Below are 20533 nucleotides of genomic sequence, written 5' to 3'. Positions count from 1 at the left end.
GATATGAGAAAGTTCCCTGAGATCCTGTCTGGAAGGAACATAGTTATTACCTCTGTGGAGAGAGCAGCTGGAGCATAATTGATGTTCAGCAATATGATAAAACTGGTACAATATTAAGCTCTTTGGGAAAGGATTTGTCCTTTAGCAGTACGTTGATAGAGTGTCTGGATGCTACCGCAGTCTGAATGCAATGAATTAATATGATAGCAATGTGATGCAATACACTTTTTTTCATGCAGAGTATACTGGAAGAATATTTCTAGATTCTAGTTTGCTCCTGGAATTACTAATTATAGTTATTCTGGCACCTTCAGTACCAAGGTGTAGCTTTATAAAGGTATCGAATGAGCCTGGGACAGGCTGCTCAGGAAGATATGAAGGAAAATTTGTTGCAGTCGTGCAAAAGAGAAAATAAGCAATGCAGATGACCTTTGGAGGGGAAAATCATATCTCAATAATCAATGAGAATCCATTGCAAAGGGCTGTGAGATGAAGTCCTGGTGGATTTATTTGGATCACCAAAAAAAGCCTTGAAATGGTGTCATACACAAGGTTATTAAGAAACTGCGTGGCCATGGGCGAAGTGCTGCAGTGCTGTCACGGGTCAAAGATGCGTAAGAGACTGAAGTCAGATGAATGTGCCCAGTTGTGAGCGCTGTGTTAAGGAGGGGTAGGTTTCAAGAACGTGGAGGTGTGTGGCCTGGAAAAAAATAGGTAGCACCAATATGACAAAATATTCACTTAATAAAGTTAGTCATGATGAGAAAACTGTGAAGAACAGCAGAGGTTTGAACGCTTTGCTGAATAAATGTGTATTCAGTAAAAAGAGGCTTTCTTTTACTTTGTGGTTGTTTTTTTTTTCCTTTTTTGTAAACAAACAAGCAAATGAGCTTTCACACTTAAAACTACAGCATAGTTCTGCATTCTGATTTATGAGAGACTATTGTAGCTGGCAAATATCAACAGATAAAAGTTTGGAAAATCTCATATGGGATTGTCTAGAGCAATAATTCTCATTAAACCTGCAGTTAGTTTGCAAATTTAGCAGCAACAAATGACATTTTAAAAACTGTTTTCTGTCACAGACGCTTTCATAGGATGGAGGTAATTTAGAAAACAAATTTTATAGGATATTTTTAGTGGGAAACTCTTTATATAAAAAAAAAATAAATCATTTTTAGCAGATAATCATGATATCAGGATATTCAACTATTGGTATTCAAGGAAATGCATAGACTGGAAGAGATAAATCTCCTAGGGAACCCACTAAAAATACCTTTAGGATTATTAACGTTATAGATAAAGAAAATTAAGAGAGCAATGACAGAATGAGAGCAGGTGGTGAAGAAAGAGGTCCCTTTACTGGTGTCTTCTACAAAAGATTTAGGAAATGACCGATTTGCTTTGGTAAATCAGACTTCGTGGGTCTGTCAGGCCCTCAAAAGTTCCCCTCCTTGTGATTGCCAGCTTGAATCTCTGCATCGCTTGGGCTTCCATCCCCAGAGAGAGCAGGAATTGAGCAAAGCAGCCAATATTGAAGCTCCACAGGAATCCCCACTCCCAGCTTCTTCTCTCTTGCTTCATTTACCACCCCCCAGAGAAAGGAGGTATGGCAGCTACAGGTCATCCCTGGTCACCCCAAAAAAGTTTCCCCTGTGTCAGAGCAATGTCACTTTTTTTCCTGAAAAGCCTCTGCCTAATTACTTGGCCTCTTTACTTGCAATTTTGGATCCGTTGCCCTGGGGGATAATGCGTGCTGGTTAACTGTTCAGTTAAATATGTTTGAGAAAATAGTATTGCAAGATTATTTTTTTTGTTTTTATAGTTATTCTTTGGCTTAATCTTTCTCCTCTTTTTTTCTGTGTAGGACCAAACCTGATAAGCAGAGTTTCTGAAAGCGTTTCCCCAGGATCTTCCTCATCTCCTTTGTTCTGAAAACATTTCCTTAGGGGTTTCTCTGGGCGATGTCCTGGGAACCACATATAGACAACGACCTTTGAAGGGCTCAGAAATGTGTCCACATCAAACCCTTTTTGACATAAGACCTTCCTTCTGAAAGCAGGACTAGGCTCTGCATGGAGGGTGTGGGAGCATTGGTGTTTTCATACAGAGGTAACACTATTAGAAGGCCAACTTAACTCTTGTCCCTGCTTGCCACTAACCAGCTTTTGCCAACGCTCCACATTTTTTGAAGTGTGATGCTGTCCTGGTTTGGGCTAAATCAGAACTAATTCTGTTTTAGTGCTTTAACTTTTCAGTTAAGTCTCCTCTAACTACCAGCACTTTCTGAAACAGCAGCATGTTTTTCCAGACAGTGACTGCTCCTAGCAGTGATAAGGCCTGGTGTTTATAGTACGTACCAAGGAATGGTATGCAGAGAGGCCCTTGCTTATACTTGTTCTTATGGCGACCAAGGTCACTGCTAAATCTTGTACTCCGTGTTGGGGTGCCAGGAGTGAAAAGGGTCGCACCTACAGGGAGGAGCGAACTGGACAGGTGACCCAAACCTGAGCAACAGAGTATTCCATCCCATAGATGTCATATTCAGTATAAAGCTGAGAGATCACGAGGGTCTCGCCCCTTCTTCGCTCTTCTTCGATGGCCGACATCTGAGGAGGACTGATCCGTGCATCCCTGAATCCAGTGCCTGAGTCCAGCTCCTGCATCCCGTCCCTGTCTGCTGCCGAGATCAGCCTGGGACTGCCCCAGTGCCAGCCCTGCGGTGTGGTGGTGACGTATTGTCATCAGGGTTGGGGGGGAGTTGGGTTCGGTATTGGTTTTGTATATATTTGTACATACTGTATATATTTCATTTTTTTTCCTTATTCTTATTATTTATCTTTTCTTTTATTGTTATTGTTCCATTAAAGCTGTTTTATTTTTCTTTTCCAAACCGTAAAGTCTCTCTCCCTTGTTCTCTTTCCTTTTCCCTTTTGGGAGGGGAAAGGGGTTAGTAGAGAACGTCAGTCATTCGTTAGTGGCCGGCCCAGCCTCAAACCGTGACAGATGCCCAGATCCACAGCTGGGTGAGAGACCTTGCTAGGGCTCCAAAAAGTTGATAGGTAGCCTTAGGCAAAGATGTGTGTCTTGTAAGCAGTGCTCCTGCATGTGTGTATCTGAGCAGGGTCCTGCAGGTTCCTATTAGATGCTTGCATTTATTTTGACAGCGTGGCACCCATCACGCTGCGCGTACCCACTTTTTCGCATTCATCTTCACCATGCTTCCTTGTCTTGCTCAGGAAAACGTCATGTGAAACACTAACCAGAGCCTTTCTAATGTCAGCATGTCACCTTCTGCAGCTTCTCTCCTGATCTCAAGACCCATTACCCTGTTCTTGGGAAAACAACTATAATTGTCTGACATAATTGATTCTGATAAACTGAAGATTCAGAGCTAGCACACGAACCAAGATAATAACACAAGTCTGGGAACTAAGCAGGGATGAAAAGAAGCAACAAGGGATTTCAAGTAGCAAGCAGAGGTTGAAGTAGTGAAAATTCTACGCCTGAAGGTTACTATGCATGTTGTCTTAAACAGAGTTATAGAGACCACCACCAGATTGCATGAGGCAACCATACTTGCTGGTACCTTGGTCTAGCTGGCTTGTGGTGACTTTCTTTTCTTGTGCTTGTTAGAAAGGCTCAGCTGGGGAAAGCTTGAACAGAAATCAAGATAAAGCAGGATGGATGCTTGTGGAAAGGAGACCCTAAAATGATTGCTCTGATTGATCAACCTTATCAGTCCTTCTTTCTCCCTCCTCAGCTATTCCTGAGGTCAACAACAGTTTTGCCATAGGGCTACAATTTCATATGAGATGCCTCAAAATTTCCCTTCTAGCCATGCCCCACCTTCGTTTAGAGACAAGAGTCCTGAGTCAAATAATGCTTCACTTTGCCAACTACTCCATCACTCTCCAAGTAGAACCAGACACCCCCCAGCAATCAATCCTACCACTTCACCCCCCTCCACCAACCAATCCTCTTGCCAAGAGCAAGAAGAGCTTCCCTGTTCCCAGCATCTTGCCACTCTAATTTAACAGGTTTCTCACAAAGTCTAGACATTTCCTGAATTGCATGTAAAAAGCTTCTGCTGCACTTCAGCTCCATCAATCCTGCGACTCCAGGCCCAACAGGGTTGGTGCTCCTCCATCGGCACTGGGTGAATTACAGTTTAAATGACAACCGTGCAACTCCTTGGCAGTGCCTCTATGCCCTTCGTTCCTGTGTTTTTGTGGATGGAAAGAAAGAAATGATAAATTCTTTTGAGGTTGCTGTCTGTTCCATTGCAGCAGAAATTAACTGGGCTGGGAGAGTTCAGTGCAAATTGAATAGCTTGCACTATAGCTAGTTGATAGCATCATCCTGCAAGCAGCTAAAACCCCTTTCTCTCAGACTTTCAGGGTGCCTGTGCTGATTGTGTCATAGATGTAAAAGATAAAAGAAGGCTAATGGGACAATTATAAAATCTTTTGGTGCTTCATTTACTTTCTACAGAGCCTTCCTTGCCATTAAGTTCAGTGTTGCTTCCAGAGCCTTAGAGCTATTTGCAATGTTTTCTTTTAAAGTTTTCTTTTAGATAAAAATTACTTTTTTCCTCAAACAAACCAAAAAATCCCATTGTTTGTTATTTTCAAATTTTCCTGGTTTTACTGGTATCTGGAGAAGCCTTTACAACAATCCATCAGCATTCAGTTTGCAATTTTTCTGTCCTTTCCTTCTTTCTGCTTTTCTACATTCCTCTTTGCCTGCTGACATTAAAAAAAAAAAAAAAAAAAAAAAAAAGCAAGAGAAGAACAAGGGACGCCAATAATTTTTTTTATTCATATTCAGCACTCTGTAAAACAAAGGACTGAATTAAGTCTTTTTGGCACAGTATTGCATGGGGAACTCATGGTCATTGGCTCATCCAGCGATGAAGGTAGCTCTCTCCAAGGCTGAGAATGCCCCTCTTGATTTACTAGTTCACTGAATTGGGTCACACACTTTTATTAATGATTTTGTTGGTGATGCACATGCCGTGTAGGTCAGGTGTAGAAATCACCCCTCTATATCCCGCTAGAAACACCTCTTTTCCCCACTGATGACTGATAGTTAATAATTTAGCAATTTAGTCTATTTACCATGTGCTTTACCAATATCTCTAGCTGCTAATTTTGTCATCACTACTGAATCAAATGCATTGGGAAGGTTTGCTGCTCTGTAGTAAAGGCAGAAGAATGCAGCAGGTGGTTTTGCAACACCAGATCAGTTTAATTGCAGTTCAGAGTACACATGACATCCACAGTTCCACGCATTCTGCGATTTCCCTCACATTTGAAGATTTCTCAAAAGCTGATCCCAAAAGGTAATGCAGTCAGTTGCCCTATCTTTCTGAATTTCAGGGTGTAAGTCACTCTTCCTAAACATTTGATGTATTTCTATCAATCAGTAGGTGTGCAATACAATGATCTTGGTTTCTGAATGACCGCAAAAGGCTTTGACACCCAAAGGTGATATTAACGTTCCCCTGTTATTGTTATTCCAAAGGGATGAAAAGAAATAGTCACTGTAGACTTTTTCTTAGACATTGTAAGCAAGCCACTCCTACCTAGCAGTGGACCCCATGTCATTTTTTTCATCCTGTCCCAAAATGCATGGCCTTTTAATTATTGTCTTCAGTTTTTCCTGTATGGCTTCTCTAATGATGGCTTCAGATATCATGATTCAGCTCAGTTGTTATCACTTTCCTTTTTCATCACAAGTTATTACACTGCTTTCGACTTTCTAATCAGCATTTTTAGGTTGCTCACAATGAGATCTATATTGGGTTTTACCAAACACCTAGCACAATAGCGCTGACTTTTACAATCCTGTAACTGGGGGCGGGGGGGGGGGGGGGAATAGACTCTTACCTAACTTGTCCGGCATTTAGGATTGATCCTGACTCCCAGCTCTGCAGTTTTTCCTGGGCTGCTGTCTCTGCCTTCTCCAAAGGTGGTGATGCTCTGCAGAGACACTCAAGCAGGGCCCTTCACCACAGGTCTTTTTTCATATGAGCTCAACACCTCACCTGTAACACTTGTGCAGAGCACGAGGCATTGGTTTTTCTCACACGTCTTCCCCACTAGCAGGCTTCCTGACAGGGCTTTAGTCCCTGAGAAGTTAAACCCGTGTTGTTTCCTCCCTTCTGCACGATGTCCTTACTGGTTTCTGTACCAGTCTCCAATCCACAGTGGCTGTTAGGCTTCTCTGACCTCTTTCTTCCATATTGCTAATAAAGCTGTTAAGCAGATTGATCTGACATTGATCCGCACTGTGATCCAAGTGACACCTCCTTGTGACTCACATGTACCTCATATCCCAAAGTAGGACACGCTGCTATTAAGGCACTGGGTTTGGATGCTGGAGAGCTGGGTTTCGTCCATCTCTCTCTCTCATTTGTCTTCTGGATGTATTTGCAGAGGGGACTTCTTCACTTTGAACTATTTCTCCCCCAGTACAGGGGGACTAACAACACTGACCTTCTGCAGGGAAGAGTTTTCAGGACATGTTTTTAAAAGTTCATGTGGGCACTGTGTTACCTGTGGCCCCTGTGTTACCTGTGGCCCCATGAATATATGTATGCTGAGAAGTGGAGTGTATGGTTGCCTGACCTGCTGGCCAGTCTGCTGTTGACTCTGTGTGTGGAAAAGTAAAGGTTTTATTTTTCCTGTGATTTCTCAGGAAACAGAATATAAGAAATTTTGTGTTCTCAGGTACTTGCATGCAGCCCCTAGTTTGGTCACTGGATCTAATGGGACTGAAGTTGGGGCTCTCCATTAGCCTTCTGCTGTAACTGTTGCCTCAGTCACCAGGAGAGGGTAAATGTTGCAAACACAGTGTACAGTGAATTACTTTGGATTCCTGGGAGGTTGATTTTGCTGTTCTTGTTTAAAAACAAAAAGAAAAAAAAAAAAAGCTAAACAAACCCCGGTTCTTCAGTGCTTAATCAAAGACATTATTAATGCTTTTTACCAAAACTAAAATTTATTGAAAGCATTCTGCAGGTATACACTAACTGGGATAAAAGTTATTCTTTGGTTTCTATGCACCCACCAATTCTATGCACCACAAACTCAGCAGTCCTCTCAGAGACAATATCAATTAATATCATGAGCAGTGCTTTGTGAGAGACTGTTTCAAATGCCACATCATTAACTGGCATATTAAATCTGCAAATTTCCTTTCACCCAATAATTCTATAATTCTGTCAAAGAAAGCAATTTTTCATGCTGTAATTCCTTTCACCCCTTTGCATCCATTCCCTGCTGCTTGCCACTCATAATGTGGTGTATTTTATAGTGTCTTTGTTTCCCCCACCCCACACTTCTGTGCATGAGGCTTTCATCAGAAAAGCTGGACTGGTCCTGGCCACAGAATAATCATAGTGTGGCCTATTGATGAGCAAACCTGCTGCCTTCTTCCTTCCCAGTCCCACATCCCAAACACTCTTCAGATCTGAGCTGGGTCCACTCTTGCACTCCCCTTGCTTTTTGGCTGTTCAGCCAGGGAGTATGTGTCACGGGAAGGCGGGAGATATCTGAAGGATGAGGAGCTGTGACCGTTAGAATATGCACTAAGATCTTTCCAATCCTACTTAGGAGATCAAAGCAGACCTGCAGGGTGATCTGAAGTGGGGATTCCCACATGGGATTCTCCCACATCGTGGAAGGTCCCACGTCCCTGCTACCAACAGTTGGGACCTTTAGGCTCACATTCTCTAAAGACAGTGGGTAGCAAACTCCCAGAGGATTTTTCCTAATTACAGTGAAGCCTTCCAGGGTAGGTGGCCTTGCTATGCTCATGCCATTGGGAAAAGCAATTAGAGAGAGTTTAGTGAATGTGTTGTGGGAGACCTACAGCTATTGTTGGAAATGCCTTTGATAAGTTGTTGTAAGCCCAGTTCTTGTTTTGATTTGCATTGGTGGAGGGCAATTGTGGAAATGGAAACTGGGATGCTTGGCTCTGCTTCTGTACAAAGTTAGCATGTCTCTCCTCTAGTCACACTCCATTAACATAATGTCAGATTTCAAGCTTCTATGTGTAGAGGACTTGGTGAGAAACATCTTTTAAAGAGGCCTATAAGACCAGCTCCAGTGGTCTGTCCATGAGCCCAATGACCCTGTCTGTGACAGTTGGTGCTCATGAATGCTTAGAGTAAGAGCATAAACTGGGAGGTATAAAGAGGTAATTTCTTACATTTCCTGGGCTGGAGTACATCTGATTAAATAAACATCGTTATCAAAACAAATGGGCGGTAAATTGAGTCAGTAAATGGAGAGACAGTCAACACAGACAGTGGAGTTCAGGACACAATTCATCTGATCCCGAAGCAGATTTATAAAAGAGGACAGGTGACTCACTCCTTAAAAATGTCTGTATCTCTCCATTAATTATGAAGAGAACTTTCTTTGATATGTTCAGCCTTGATTCTGTAGGCATCTACAGCTACATGGCTTGAGCCAAACTCAAGCTGGTTGGTTACTTCTTGAAGCTGGAGGTGTGCAGAGGGATTGTGCCCCTCTTATGCACCTGGTATATGATTCCTGGGATAGCATAGCTTCATGTATTGGATCACTCTACAGACACGTTCTTACCTATTTTCTTTCTGAAGAAGCTGAAAGCATTTGGGACAAACATCTCTGATATTCTCTGGCAACTGGCCAGAATATTTTATCCCTCTTGAATGTGTTCTGGACCTTGGATAATCTTTGAATCTGATTCTTTTGGATTTTGCAGTTCAGATCCCTGGGCACAAACTCCCATGTGTGGCTGCCACTCTGTCCCAGACATAGGAAGTTGGATATGCTCTCTCTTGTGATTTTTCATTTTGTTTTGGTGTCTAGGGTTTGAGTTTTTTGTGGGTTTTTTGTTTTGTTCTAGATGGATGAAATTATGCATTTGCAATTTTTGGGGTGCAAAGGTCCAGGACACTGAAAATCTCAATGATATAATAAAATTACCGCTGTTATGGAGTGAAATCTTAGAAGAATCAGAATCATTTAGATTGGAAAAGACCTTTAATGTCATCGAGTCCAACCATTAACCTAGCATTAACATTTTGTGCACTTGACTTCAAGCCCATCTTTGAGCTTTCAATTCTGAACTTATCCAGCTGAGCTTTCAAATCTCCAAAACTGTAGATTCCACAACATTGCTGTGAATCTGTTACAATGTTTCTCAACCCTTATGGTGACTTTTTTTTTCCATAATGCACAATAAAAAAGTCCTTGTTTCAAAACATTCTTTTGTTGTGAATCTTGGAGAAGAGTCTCGCCCTATCTATACTGTAATCTTCTGTTAGGTAGTTGAAGACAGCAATATTCCCTTCACCTACTCTTTTTCAGGTTGAACAAAGCCAGTTTTGCCAGTCTCTCCCTGTTTGCCATGTGGTCCGTTCCCTTGACCATCTTGGTGATCTCCACTGGACAAGTATGTACATGTCTTTCACTGGGAAGTCCCACATTTGTCATGGTAATCCAGGTGCAATTTGCTGAATTAGAGGAGAAGAATCCAACTGGCCAGCATGTGGATTTCATACAGCTGACCACTACGCTTTTGAGACCAATGGTCCTGCCCATTTTCTACCTGCCTCTTAGTCCACTTAGATAGTCCATATCTCTCCAATACATCTACGAGAGTATTATGGGAGACTGTTGAAACCCGTGTTAAAGTCAAGATAAATGACACCTACTGCTCTCTGTTTCCTTGGAGCTAGTCATATCTTGATGGAAGGCAATCATGTTGGTCAAGCATGACTTGCCCTTGATAAATTCATTCTGGCTGTTCCTAGACATTTTTGTCTTCCATGTTTCCATAGTTTCCACGAGGATTTGCTCTGTAGCCTTTCCAAAGACTGAGGGTAAGTGGATTGGCCTGTAGCTATCTAGATCATCTTTTTGCCTGGTTGTGACGTGTGCCTTTTTCCAGACATTAGAAAATCCTTTGATTGCCTTGACCTTTTATATATGCTAGAGTGGCCTCACCATGACATTGGTGACCTTGCTCAGCACCTTCAGTTGTACAGTCCCACGGACTTGTGTATATCCTATTTGCTTAAGTCGCCTCTAATTCTGTTTTCCTCTAGTGTGTGTACAGGAAACTGGGAGCTCTGATGGTAAACCTTTAGGTAAATTCCAAGCCAAGGAAAGCACTGATTAGAGAGGATTTATCACCTAATATATGGGATAGAAAATGGAGAGACAGTTGCCCCAGCTGATGGCTTCTCTCTTATTCCTAGCAAAGTTCCTCCTGTCCTTGCTGCCATCGTTAGAACTGTACCCCTGCACAAAAAAAAAAAAAAAAAAAACACCACAAAAAAACAACCCACAAGTAAAAAAACCCTTCACTGTTGTACGAAATAAACAAATAAAGGTAATAAAGTGAAAGAGCTAAGATCCCCATCATGAAAAATATATTACCTGTAAGTGAGGAATGAGCTGCTCCATGAGTAAGCTGAACCACTCCCGCTATATTTCACTCTTCCTTGTGAATGCTGCAGAGAACAGAGCTGGGGCAGGATGTCAAGATCAGCAGGTAAATTAAAAGTTTGGCAGCCATGTGGGACTCAAGGAGCAAAACTGCATAAAGAAACAAAAAAACCCCAAACAACAAGAACAAAATCTTAGGCTGGATCTGTTTCAGTGGGTGACAGTTGTAGGATCACCTGGTAGGGCCAGTTACTGTGTCCCGGTGTGGCAATTTGAATGTGAATAGGAATATCTGAAAGGCAATTACTTCCCCTTGCTGATTGCATGGGGCTGGATTTCAACCGCTGACAGGGAGCCAAAATGTTCTTTGGGCTAGTATCTCTTCTGGCAGAAATGGACATGGCTTCACTGACCTCACGGGGAAGGTGCTTTATAACAAAGGTTGTTTTGGCATCTCCTGTTCTGCTTTTTATCCAAATATGAGGGAATCCTTTTAATCACAGAGCTACAATTGTGGAAACGAAGGCTATAGCTCTAAGTGATTCTTGTAAGAGTTCAGGCTGTTTTGGCCATAAGAGGTCCTTCCTAAGGACAGAACAAGATTGTATACAACTGTTGGGCCTGGAAGTATACTAAAATGCTGTGGAGAGATTCAGGAAACTAAGCTAGCCCTTAGGAGACAGGCTCGAGTCGTTTTTGAGACAGGTTTTATGCATGACTTATCTCTATGTCTTCTGAGTCCACTCTGTGAAACCTAGTGCTCAGCCCCACCATGAAAGTGCATGGTAAAGATCATTGGGAGCGCTCATGTACATGTAGCCACAGATTTATCAAGTCAGAGAAGGCACAGAAGTAACTAGTGAAGGCATAATGCAATTATCTGATACAGAGGTGGTTTGAGCACCAGAAACCTAGCCCTTCTTCCAACCAAGGCTTTCCACACATGTACAGCATTGCATATGTGTATGTAACAAAGCCCTGCAGAGAAGGACTTGGGGGTACTGGTGGATGAAAAGCTGGATGTGAACCACCAATATGTGCTCACAGCCCAGAAATCCAATTATATCCTGGGCTGCATCAAAAGAAGCGTGGCCAGCAGGTCAAGGGAGGTGGTTCTGCCCCTCTACTCTGCCCTGGTGAGACCCCACCTGGAGTGTATTGTGTCCAGCTCTGGAGCCCCCAGCACAAGAAAGGCATGGACCTGCTTGAGTGGCTCCAGAGGAGGGTCACAAAAATGATGAGGGGGCTGGAGCACCTCTCCTATGAAGAAAGGCCAAAAGAGTTGTGATTATTTAGCCTGGGAAAAAAGAAGGCTCTGAGGAGACCTTCCTGCAGCCTTCCAGTAGTAAAAGCTTTTAAGAAAGACAGAGACAGACTTTTTAGCGGGTCTGTTGTGAAAGGACGAGGGGTAATGGTTTTAAACTAGAAGAGGGTAGATTCAGACTAGGTATAAGGAAGAAATTTCTTATGACAAGGGTGGTGAAACACTGGCCCAGGTTGCTCGGGGAAGTGGCAGATGGCCCTGGAAATATTCAAGATCGGGTTGGACAGGGCTCTAAGCAACCTGATCTAGTCAAAGATGTCCCTGCTCATTGCAAGGGCGGCTGGCCTAGATGACCTTCAAAGGTCCCTTCCAACCCAAACTATTCTGTGATTCCACGATTCTATATAACCCTGTGGAATTTAGGGAGATTACTCCATTTCACAGTTCGCTGGAAAACCAAGCCTTTACAGTCCATGGGCACTCAGGATCCTCTGTGAACTACTCACAAAATTAGCTCTTCTGCTGATGTAACTTCTGCAAGAAGACCATGCCATTCTGGATTGTGAATACCATCCCTAGTACCTCCATTTACTTATTTTCTAAGCATCTAAGCCCTGCTCCGTGTTGGCTGCGTGATAAAATCCTACCATGGTGAGGCTGTGTGATAAAATCCTGTGCTGGTGAGTGTATCCCTGAAGGGAATTAATTTTTTTATTCACTTGGAGTCTTTAAAACTGTGTGCTTGCTCACCTCTCCCCACTCATTTCAGAAGCTGAGAACTTCAGGTTATCTTTCCAGAGACTTTCAAAATGAACAGCACAAAAGTGTCATTTAATTAACAACTTGCCACCATCAGCAAGAGTTAGTTTTAGCACAGACCAATTCATTTTGGAATTGGATATTTCTGTTACAAATAAGGCAGCAGTGAGCGTGATCTACAGCGCTTGTAAATTTTACTGGTAATAATTTTTAGTATTCTTTGAAAATCAATTCCAAGTTCTATTAGTTTACTCCCTTCTTCCCCCTCCCCCACCATTCAGATTTAGATTGTGATACTTGTAATAGTTTTAATCCATTACCTGAATAATTTCAATTATCATTCCACACTTTTATGACCTTTAATTTTACCGCCTTTTTTTTTTTTAACCCCCACAGTTAAAAGATAGAACCATTGCCATGGCAAGTTATATAAGAAAGTGGATGCTAAGGAAGATTTCAAGGCTACCCAAGCATGGGCAAACCCAACTTTTCCAGCTGCCTCTGTTCAGCTACCTCCATCTATCTTTCTCACTCGTCCTTCTGTCTGGTCTTGACAATGCCCCTCTCATGCAGGTGCACAGGGAGTTTGCAGGTTGAGGCAATTGTTGGGAGGAAGGATATTGGACAAGCAGTGCTCCACCTGCTCTGCTTTCCCACAACAGGAGACCAGCCATGCGTGAAGAATGATAATTACCTATTGTAAATCAAGAAAAGTCAGTTTGATGTACTGAATTTTTATTACCCCTCTCTCTGCCTTTTTTTTTTCCCTCTTCTTTTGGCAGGATTAATATTCATACATATGTATATGGAGACAGGCAGAAGGAGAAAAAACTTTTTAATAAGATTGCAGGAAACTGGTTATGGTTGTTATTTATAACATGGTTCTTCCAGGACCCCAGATGAGATTGGGATTGTACCAGTCTACACATTGCAGTAGCCCAGAACATTTCTAGTCTGAACAAGCCGGACAAAAGGACACAGATTTACACCTGTTTAGCAATTGAAAACTGAAGCAGAGAGTTTTTAATATGTCAAGATGATACAATAGAGGGAATTGGTGCCACAGCCAATAAGTGGATTCATATCTTTTTACTCTTAATCAGAGTCTTCAATGACAAGAACATTATTAAAGACTGTTCCCAAAACTACCTAAAATATAACCAATGACATCCACATTAGGCAACATTTGAACAAAGGGACGCTGATGAAATTTGAAAAATCCAGCTTATGTTTGTGGGGAAATTTCTACCTTGTCCTTTGCCCAAGTCCAGCCATTATTCAAGTGCCTGGCTCACTTCTGCAGTACCAGTGGTTTTTGAAAGGTGAACTACCGAATATAAAGAAGATGCCTGTACCTGACTGCACTTTTATTTATTTCCTTACTTACTTCAGATATGTATTTATGCAATCAGATTGGAAGGCTTCATTTTATTAGTTTTTCCAAACAGAAAAGCTGCTTTGTTTGTTCCCACTCATCTCCAACCTCCTGGAATGTTTGTGTTCAAGATGTGGAGCTCCTCTCTACCAATTCCACCCAAGACTGTAGTCTGGTGCCTGCCCCAAGCACTGAAATTACTTTTTCAGAAGTCTCCAGTGACCTTTCCCAAGCTAAAGCTAAGACTCAGCACTGCACCTTACTCTTAATTCATCGTGGACAATTCTTATCCTCTTTCCATTTCCTTGACTTTTGTCTTCTACCCATTTTATGGCTCTTGTGAAGGACTTTCCTTATCCTTCAGGTGGTCGGGGATTTCCACCAGCTTGTGGCCCTGCTACTGTCATCTGCCATTGCGATTGCCATCCCTGTGTGGCTGCTTCAAGAATTTCTTTCATCAGATGGTCTCCCAAGGTGGGATTAACCTTGATTTTGTGCAGATACAAGAGACACTTCTGCATCTGAGCTATTAATGAAAATGATTTTTGTAGTCAATGGGAATAAACAGGTACTTTTGGGACACAGTCCTTCAGATGCACTCCAGAGGTCTCTCTGAGAAGGTGATGAAAAGCACTGAGAAATAATTGTGTCTCTCAATTGACTGTAGGGATTCTCAATGCTTAACTGAGAGGGGGGCAGACTGCAGTACAGAAATCTTAAGTTAAATGAGATTAATGTTAAAGCTTCTGTCCAAACTAGTAATACATGCTGTGTCCCTCTGACTTCTCCTTGTGGCTAGCCTCAAATCAGTCTAATATGACCAAAATAAAGCTTTTAATCTCCCTCAGCCACGACCCTCCTCACTCACTGTTTTTTAATGATGGGTATCATCATCCTGCATATTCTCCAGATTTAAAACATGAGCATCAGCAGCAGCTTGGACCTTTCAGGTTCTCATCACAGTATCTAAGTTGTCCTATGGAACATCTCTTTTTCATAAACATAGAGACTACGCTGCACATCCCTGCAAGTCCCATCACGTAGCAAAGAACATGACATGACAACATGACATTTGGCTTACTCCTCTTGCTCTTCGCCTGTCAGGACATAAAGATATCTCTGCTTGAAATAAGAGGAAGATGCTGAAACATAGAGAAGAGGTGTTGAGGAGGCCAGAACAGCCTAAGAATCAGGGGTTGGTAGCTGAGATACAACACTGACCACTTGTGTTAGACCATCTCTGGATCCAAGCTGAACATTTCTATAGTGCCTTCCCATTATTGTTGTTTCTTTGTAGTAATCTTACATGGCACTAGATGTGTGGCAACTTAATCACAGAGAACACCCATAAATTGTCTTGAGCGCTGATTCAGCTATTACTGTTGTTCATGGAGTATCTCTGTACCTGCTGCTGCTCATGAAACAAAATGATTGATGGTACCTTTTGTCTGCTTTACATCTGTAAACACGTATTGATTCACTGCAGTATTGCTTCAATTTTCTCTCTGGACACCCTATGTAAATTTTTTTTTTTTAAGAAAGTAGAGTAAAAAAGTAAAAAAAGTATATAAATAAGTTGCCTTTAGCCTTTCAATCAACACCATGTCAGGTTTTGAAGAAAGGAAATTTGATATCAAAATAGGAGGCTGTAGTGCAGCCCCATGATTAGACCAGGAAGCATCATGACCCAATTGCTTGACCACAGCACTGCGCTGGATTTTGAGCCTTGCCTGGTTTCTTGTGTGGCAGTGTGGAGGATCTCTACCTTCTGTTGGCATGAGGGGCCGGCAGAAACCCATCTAAGCAACCAGGTTTTTGTCGCAAGAGTATAATTCCCTCACCATGAAGTATTTGACCCAAAAAGGTATCCCAGTGATTATATGTCAGCACAAACCAGTTAAAGGGGGGGAAAACCAGGCCCTAGGAGATGCAGACCTGCAGCTGCGTTTTTGGTTCGTGATACCTCCTATCTCACAGGTGTCTCCACACCTTGATCCACTTTCTTGTATAGAGGAGAAGTCAATCTGTTTCCCCTCCACTCCCTCCTTCAGCTCTGCTGGCCATGTGAAATTGCTTTTAGAGCTTGCTGTAGGATGAAAGTGCTCTGCAGCTTTGTAAAGCAGGCATGCAGCAAAGGTTTAAAGGAACAAAGAATGAGAACAAACCAACCCATTTTCATATTTGCTGCTGAATGTCTTCCAGCCTCCAGCCTTGTTATTCTTCCCTAGAATTAGAAAAACCTGTTAGTAAAAGGTGTGCTTGCTCGTTGACAGTTAACACCATATTATTTAGATCGATATGGCAGTTCTCTTCTCCCCTTAATCATACCACTTTGCATTTATATAGTAGTTATAGATATATTTATATATATATTTCTGCAGCAGATAGATAAACTGGGTTTTGAAGGAAGCTCTGGAAGAAAGTAAATGTTGCATTCAACAGTACTGATATTTAGTGATTGAGTGGATCTCTGACAGTTAACAGGTCTGCAAGGAACCCACCTGTCAAGAGAAATAGAAGAAGCACTTAAATGCCCCTTTGTATACGTCTATAATGCAGCTAGAGGTAACAGAATCTGCTCCCTAAGTCACTGATCCATAGGATAAAAAAAAATCAAAACACTCCTATGTCAGAAAGTGTGGAAAGACTAAAAAGGGTTTCTGTAGGACTATTTGCAAAACCGATACTACATATTTGGAGGGGTGAGAAAAATGGAAAGGGAAAACTCAGGGAGGAAGAAAGAGTGGCAGAATGAATATTTCCCAGGACAGAAACAGGCAGACACTGTTGAGCACACAGCTCCCCGAGAACTCAACTTTGGCTCTCAGGAGTGAAGAAACTACCCTTTCATTGCTTCTCCCACATTTGGGAAATAGGATGCTCTTTGAAATAGTCAGGACTTTACCAAAGAAGGCCCTGACATCCGTTTGTTGATTTGTCACCCTCACAGAAACTGACCCACAGTGCTCATGTATGGGTTACTCGAGTTCCTCCATTCCAGTTTGAACTTTGGAAAAATTGAGAGAAGTGGTGGGTTGTGCAGTTTGTGGGCAATATAGAACTAGAAACCAGGTGTCCTGAGGCTTTTATTTTCGTGATCCAGCATTAAAAAGAGAAAGTTTGGTACAGTGAAAAATGTGTCTTTAAGATCTCGCAGCTACAATGGGACTTGTGGAAGGTGAAAATGTCTGCTTGTCAGGTGGATAAAGTACAAATCTGTATGGAAGGCCCATATACTCCTTTAATCCAGCTCATGCCTTACTCAGAGGTCTGTAAGTCTCTTCCAATGACAGCCCAAGCCTCTGCATGGTAATTCTTTTCCCTTCGAAAAACTAATCCCAAAGAGATTTGAGTTGGTTGTGACCAAAATATAACTATGCTGATTTGTTCGAGAAGCAAATGTAAACCATATATTTTAAGCACACATCGAAATCGCACAACCACACACATACAGCCAAATAGCAGTGATAAGTGGGCAGATTTGAGTTTAAAGTCACCTTCATGGGCAACAAAGTACAGAGACTCTTCCCTTCATTGTGGGCTCCAGTTGAGCCTGGCTGACTGATCTAGGCTCCCTCCGTGCCCTCTGCCTCCCCCACGATAGGGATCTGCACCCCACAGTGACAAGACCTACTTCATGGCAGTAAAACTCAGACATTTGAGAGCTCTTTGTGCAGAAAGGATATGCTTTTGAAGGGATGTGTCAAGCTATGTGTGCATGCCTGTATTCTTCCAAGAGCACGCCACCATTTTCTTCCTTGTAGAAAACCAAGGCAAACATTTTCAGTATATCCAAGAGAAAAGCTAGTTTGCTTTGTATTCAGGAACAGTTCACATGTCTGGGACCAGATTCTGCAATATGCTGAGCATCTCTAGTCTCCAGCAAGCTGCAAATACTGTCCATGGCCAGCTTTGTCTTCTCCTGCTGGGGAAAGGCAAACAATCCCAAATGCCATACGGAAAAGTCAATGGGTCGTTATTGTTCCTTGGCAAAGCTGCATCCTTCCTAGGAGTATTTTCTTGTCCAGGCATTTCGCTGTGACGGGGATCTGTGATTCGCGCAGGGGAGGGAGAGCGATGTGCCCATTCATTTTACGTCTGGGTTTTTAGGGAATTTTACTTGTTCTGAAAGTGGCAATCTTTGGCAAAGCATACTGGTGCTGGTCTGAAAGCTGCTGGGTTTCTTATCCCATGGACTTGCTTCCAACCACAGCAACCACCTTCACTCTTGCTCTTTTCATTTTCTTATGGTTCCATCCTGAGCATTGTCCAAGGGAAGAGCTTTCAGATCTGATCTAATCCTGTTTCACACCCAGGAGCTTCATCACACCTGGCAGGTGCTGGGAGTCCAGCCAGGCCAGAAGGTACCAGGATTGGACCAAGGCTCTCCCAAAAGTGTAATTATGCAGTTGAAAGAGCCGTGTGAGCATCACGGTGCTCATGTGTTACCATTACCACTCCATCCTGTCCGTTTGAGACTGTTTCCCCTTGATTACCTCCTTAAATCAATACTAATGGATTTTCTCAGCGTTATTTTTTTTCTTTCTTTCTTCTTTAAGTACTTTCCCACCACCCATCCCCAACACTTTCCATCTCTGGTGACTGGAGTCCTTGCCAGCTCCCCTCCCTTGCACCAAAGCACTGTTTCACCGCAGGATTGTAATTTAAACAATTTCTCCTGCTCGCTTTGCTTAATTGTCTCATTTGTAATATTCCATCCTCTTTCTTTTTCGGTTCATTCAGAATACCCAGGCTGGTTAAAATAAATATGTATTTTTAATTTTAAGCAGCCTAATTTAATTTTGTAAATGCAAGATAAGTATTAATCAGGACCACTTCTGAATCCAAGGCACATCAAGTCTCAGCCAGCAAAATAGCATGTGTTGCTCAATTTCACACCCCTCCTGTCACTTTTTTTTTTACACGCAAAGCTTTGAAATTCTCTGCCTGAGGTTCAGGTATTCAGAGGACTTCCCAGACTCTCTGTGGGTGGTTAATCACCAAAGAGAAGTGGAGGCAGAATGGAAGATGGGAGGCTCTGACAGGTGTTTTTCTCAAGGTCAAGAAACAGCCTGCTTGTAGGGCTCTTGTAGTAGTGCCACTTAGTAGAAGACTTGCTTCCCAAGTGTCTCCCATGGACCATTTGCCTCTGATACTGCTATTCCCACCAGTCCTTGTGCCTTGTCTCCGTCACTGGCTTTGTCCCACCCACTTGAAATAAGCCCTCAAACAACTGTTTTTTTCTCACCATACCACTACCCATGAATCACCACCAAAAACCTTCTGGCTGTGACTGTTTCAAGAGACTTTCAGTTTACAACAGCCTCAAAGGTTTTACCAGCTTGGTATTAAGATTTTTCTTAGAAGTCTCTCCCTTTTTTTTTGTCTCCCAGCTGAGACTTCAGAGTATCCGTTGTGTATCCTAAGGGTGGTCACAGGCTGCTGCCTGCTTCACCCCAGGGGGAAATGTGAATCTCCAGGGAAGCAATAGTTTATGGCCCTTTAAAAGCATTTCCAGGAAAGTGCAGAACTTCAGAAAGCTTATGTGAAGACAAGTTTTTCTGAGTCACATCTTAGAGACCCATCTGTGCTGGTCTACGGCTCCCACTGATCCACCAGCTATAACTCTTTTGTGCCTGAGGATACCAGCCTAGTGCTCCATGGCTGTTTCTGTATTCAAATAAGTTATTGCATTTTCTTCCATGCAATAGTTGCAGACAGGGCAAGACATTCATCCCTTCTCTACTCTCCTGCTCCTCCCACTTCTCCTATTCTTAAACTTTTCTGGCTGTTCTCTTGGTGACTGACACCTCACCCCACTGCATAAAGGCCCTCCAGACCTTCAAATCACATCAGTCCCAGGCCACACACCATCCAAATGTTGCTGTCTGGAGGGTCTTTGGTGGCAAGGTGCATTCCTACCCCATGTTGGAAACTGCCCTTAGAAGTTATAGCAATATGACAGTGAAAGTGAGGGCCAGAGAGACTCACTTGGCGGGTGAAGCACTTACAGCCCTTTGCAGAAGTCAAGGTGAAAAAGTCAGAATGAGCTTATAAGGGAATCTAAGGGGACTGCAGCTCCCTCCCCAAAACTTCCATTTCTCTGTTCCACAACCCTGACAATTACTTTAGCCCTTCCCTCATTTCTGCTGATGCAGATAGTAGTAAAGCCCAGAGCTGAGTTTCTGGATGCAGCGTGCTAAAAATACACACCTGAGATGTTTCCAGCCAGTGTCTTGAGGTGTCCCCAAAGCTGACATTCCACAGTGGCAGCGCACCCTGATGTGTCTGAGAACACAAGGTCTGAAATGGGGTGGGAGGTGTTAGGTGGCAGCAGGAGCTGGAAGGATGCACGTGCAACTTGCCTGCATCCAGTGCTTGACCCCTTTAGCAACTTTGGGTGGACATTGCAGCACTCACGAGGGGGTCTGCTTCAAAAAACTGTTCCTGGATGCTGACATGCATGTAACCCAGGGATTAGCATGTAGCTGCTGAACCATGATGACTTCTCTGTGTTTACTCAGCTTTATTCTAAACCTGTAAAATTTCATGTCAGCGCATGATCCAATAAGACAGGAAGAAATTTATTCCAGAAACTGAAAGGTTTCTATTTGCCAGAAAGTGCCAGAAGGCTCCAGTACATCCCTGTGCCTGGACTATGCAGAACAGAGCCCTCTTGTCTTTCCA

This window comes from Leptosomus discolor, chromosome 5 (assembly GCF_034619465.1).
Source record: "Leptosomus discolor isolate bLepDis1 chromosome 5, bLepDis1.hap2, whole genome shotgun sequence".
Lineage (NCBI taxonomy): Eukaryota > Metazoa > Chordata > Aves > Leptosomiformes > Leptosomidae > Leptosomus > Leptosomus discolor.
Note: the sequence above shows the minus strand (reverse complement) of the source record.